Source organism: Lactuca virosa, chromosome 8 (genome assembly GCF_052849685.1).
Source record: "Lactuca virosa cultivar CGN04683 chromosome 8, Lactuca_virosa_CGN04683_v6, whole genome shotgun sequence".
Taxonomy (NCBI): Eukaryota; Viridiplantae; Streptophyta; class Magnoliopsida; order Asterales; family Asteraceae; genus Lactuca; species Lactuca virosa.
In genome coordinates, this window is record NC_136433.1 from 218,499,095 (window position 1) to 218,504,037 (window position 4,943).

The following is a 4,943-nucleotide window of genomic DNA, read 5'->3' on the forward strand; positions in this document are numbered from 1 at the left end:
ACTTCAGATGATCGGGGGAAAGCAAAGGCATGATCGTACACATCCTTCGGTGATATGTTTTTGGAGATTTTATGGTACTCTAATTTTGGATATTGTATTTGACATTTGGTTTTGACTTGGGTTTTTATTGGAAACCATGATTTTACCTTAATTGGAAAATGAAAAATTTTATCGTGATTTTTGTGATGTTACACCTTCCACCTTGCAGATTGTTGATATTCTTACGAAGCCATTAACTGCTCATCGATTTCATTTTCTATTCGACAAACTCTCAATGCTTATTGCTGTTGCATTGTGAATTTATGGGGGGGATGTTAGTCTAATAAGATTTTGGGCTTTATTTTGTATTGGGTTGTATATTGGCCTATTATCTAGAAAACCGTAATTAGCTAGTATATATATTATTTCTTTTTCCTTTCATTGTATCTTGTACTTCTCATTTTATAATAATACGAAACCCTATCCGTTTTATGTATTGTTAGTTTACAATTATGAAATATTTAATTAGCAAAAGGTTTGTAGTTAAAATTAAACAAACAACCGTAAAAATAATGATTTTCATCTTTATATATTATATTCATGTTCACAATAACTTCTAAGTTGGAAGACCGACAAACATACATAACCAAAGCCTTGGTACTTCTTATTGCAGGTTGATTCCATGATGGCGATGGGATGGTTGATTTTGAGGTTAGCTGATTTCATGGACTTAGTGTTTGGAAGATTGAACATAGGAATAACTGAGAAGCTTAATTAGTAACGACTTATATAAACAATTTGATTTCATGGACATCATGTTTGCTAGATTTGATTCTTATTATTAGGGCTAGTTATAATTTTGATTTTGGCGGAGGTGGGCGGTCGTTAGATGTGGTCTAAAGGGCGGTGGGAGTCGAGGTTCAAAGGGGAAATTAGAGTTTAATGACTAATAAAAAAGAAAATAATAAACTGATAAAAAAGATAAAAAAAGAAGGGTAAAATGTCTTTCTATATCCAAGATAGCCAAAATTAGAACCGACAATGGGTTGACAACTAGACATGGGTTAAGTTTAGGTTCAACTCATCTCTTTAATGATTCAAGATTCCAACGTAACCCAACCTACTTAGTTAAATGAGTTGAAAATTTCAATTCAACCCTACCTGTTAGATAAATAAATTACCATTGGGTTGATCTATTTATGTATTTCAAACTCGACAATTCGGTGTGGAGCAGTGTGCGATGTGATTGAGGAGTGATGTCCAAAATATGGAATGTGATCGACAATAATGTTAGAGATAGAAATTACGGTTGCTATTTTTTTAACATAAATAATAATAATAATATAACATTATAATTAAAATATTAAATAATAATATTTAAATATAAAATGAAATATATATTAAATGAGTTGTTGGGTTGAAAACTGGTTAATAATTTTTACCCAACCTGGTCTATTTAATGAAAACGGTTAGAACTTGGATGGGGTTGGATCACTTTTTGCGTGCTCTAGCCAAAATAATGAAAGGTCAAAGCATCAAATCTAGCTCATAAAAGCATACTCTAATTAAAGTTATAAGTCACCGCTTTTAAGATAATGGCAACCTACTTCCAAGCCTTCTTCAAATCTTCTTGTGGAGAATCCAACACCTCTTTGCCACAACCTATGCCATTGACACATTAAGCCCTTTTTACATGTCTTAAACATTAAGAGCTTCGTAGGAATCTCTATATATATTAAAAGAGAGACTTTATTACATCACCTTCAACAATCAGACCCATTGATTGGCTTCTCTTAATAGTTTTCCACCTTTGGATCAATTTGATGATGTCATCTCACATAAAAAATCAAACGCCTTTTCTTTTAAAAAATGCGTACGCACGTGAATCCGTAACGTCTCCACGTTACACCATGAAACCACATCTCCTATGTCTCTCTTCATACTTCGGAACAAAATTATAGCCATCCTCCTTACGCTATCGATACAATCTTCCTAAAGGTTCTTAGCTTCAATAATACCATCCCTTCTATTTCACCGTTTTTTCTATCTTCTTCTTGACGACACATTCAGAGTTTTTTCTATCTTCTTCTTGACGACCCATTCAAATCTTCACATTGCAGGTTTTAGGGGTGGGGGAAAGGGTTTCTTAACGAAGAAGATGTCTGATTGTTTCAGTTGATTTTAAGGCGCTATGTACAACATTTTCACAGTTTTATTTTTACTTTTTTTTTCATATACGATTTGATTCACAAATCAAATGTCGATTTCATGAATGTATCCCAATTTTGAAACGAAAAATTCAAATCAATCTTTCTTTTCATAATGGTATTTAATTCTATTGACGAGATTCAATTTTGAAATCCCTAATTCTTGCTCCCAAAATCTCGCCCCTTTCTATATACCTAGGGTTATGATATTGATTTGAAGGAATGATTGACATGCAAAGTGTTAGGTAAGAAGCGCAAAAAGGATTGGTTGTTGGAGGTTAAATATTCTTCCTTTTCATCTATATTATGTTGATATTGATTGATCGATTTTATGTTGATATTGAATGCTCTCCGATGGCCATGGAGGTTTCCAGTTATTTCGCCTATTATTATCAATGGAATTAATTGTCGTGGATTTGTTGGTTGTTGACGTGATAATGCTTTTTTCTTCCTAGGATGCATAACGCTACATATTTTGTTGGTGAAGGTAGGACTCTAGCCAGTTTTGTTTGTTGAGTGCTCAAGTGTTGATTTTAGTAAGAGGTATGAAATGTTGAAATCCCTATTATGACAATTTTTTCTATAATTTGTCTCTTTGGTTGAATGGAATGGAAGGGAAATCATGGAAACGTTGTCACCACCGAGCAGCCACCACCACTGTTGCTAAACTCCATCGCCGCTAATCAGTACATCTTCAAGGTTTTGCTGTTTGTAAAAAAAAATCTCCATTTTCTGAAATCTTTTTTTTGGTGTTTTCACAAAGTGGTTTCTGATTTGGTTTGAATCCTTGTCGTATTTAGAAAATAAATATGAGTTTTTATATGGCAAGTTACAATATTAGGTTGCATACTGAATTGACGACGGGAGACGGGGATTCAAATTTTAGATATGTTAGTGGTGCTCATGGAAAGATTGATCTTCATTTAGGAAAGGTACAGTTTAAGTTGGTTTCTGTAACATCCGGAATTTCAGGTGTTTTATTTTATCATTTATTTCTGAGAAAAGAGAGGGACTCGACGAGTCGAGTCGTAGACTCGTCGAGTAGGACCGCGAATGCTGACTGGATTTAATGAATGGACTCGGCGAGTCGATGCGTGGACTCGGCGAGTCCGCGCTGTAAAATGAAACCCTAAATCCCCGGGTTTGGGAGCCTATTTAAAGACCTTTATGGCCTCCATTTTGCGGCCACCTTGTTCCAGAGAAACCCTAGAGAGAGTGAGGAAGGCTTGAGTGCAAGAAAGGGCTTATAATCTTCATTTTTGGGGTAATTTTGCTAGAGAAAGAAGAGGGGATCCATCTAGAACGTGAAGGGAGCTTGGATTGGAGCTAATCATCTTGAGATATTGTCTTTGGAGGTAAAATTCTTTCCATTTCACGTTCATATGGTGGATTTCATAGTTTTAGGGTTTTTCCCTCATAATTTTATGAGATCTAGTGAGTATGAGGTCCCCTTGGTATGAATAACATCAGATCTGGACCATGAGAGGTCCCTAGAGCCATTATCTTCCAGCTTTTTGCAAGCAAATAAGCAATTGGAGACTAGGTTGCCATTTCTAGTGTTATTCCTCCATTTGAGGCTTGTTATGGGTTGAATACACGTAAAGGTTGCACCTTTACGTGACTTTTGAGTGTTAGAAGGATGGATCTACTGCTTGGTGAAGCAGATCTGACCTCAAGAGATCTTTTGAGAGTTTTCATGGGAAGAACTCGCCGAGCCCATAAGGGACTCGACGAGTCGAGTCGGGTTGCCCCGCGACTCGCGATCTGTGACGACCCGTGGAATATAGGGTTGACTCAGCGAGTCAAGAGAGGACCAGGGGCGAAGAGGGCAGGCGTGTACTCGCCGAGTCACCCTAGTGCACTCGGCGAGTCCGGTCAATGCTGACCGTTGACTTGTTGACTATTAGGGTTTAGTCAGTGTTTGGACTTACGAGTCACTAGAGGGGCAAAATGGTCTTTTACTCTTCTTAGAGAACTTATAGAGAGGGGTTGGCCTAGCCTTTAGAAGTTGTATTAATTAAGGTAATTATTTATGTGATTAGGCGAAGGCTAGTGCAGTATTTCGGAGTTCGAGGTTTACCGAGTTATCCGAGGTGAGTCTTCTCACTATACTTTACCTAGAGTGGTAATTAGAGTTATGTGACAGAGTATTTTGTATGCTTTTGTATGATGTGATTCTATGTGATTTATGCTATATATGTTACAGAGTTAGGACCGAAAGGTCCACAGAGTTAGGGCCAGAGGGTCCACAGAGTTATGGGACTGGAGGGTCCCACTGAGACACATTGACCAGAGGGTCAAACAGAGTTATAGCCTCGAGTGGCTAATATGTGTTGCGTGTGGTATTTTGGGGAACTCACTAAGCATTTATGCTTACAGTTGTTGTGTTATGTGTTTCAGGTACTAGCGAGGATCGCGGGAAGGCGCCGGCATGATCTGTACACACTGAGAGGATTTATGTATTTGAGGATCTTGGGATTTGTTTATTGTGATAACATGTGATACATTGGATTACTATGATATTTTATGAATGAAAGTATGGTTTTAAAAATGAAAAATTGTTTTGGAAATTTACGGTGTTACAAGTTGGTATCAGAGCCTTGGTTTGAGGGATTCGGGTGCATCTTCGGATGAATCTGAACTCAAACTGAGGAATTGAGAAAGTTTTCATAAAATAAACAATTTTTCTAAGAGAGTAAAAGATTTTGAGAAAAGCAGAACGGAGCAGTGTGTACGATCAGCCAGCGCCCGAACGGT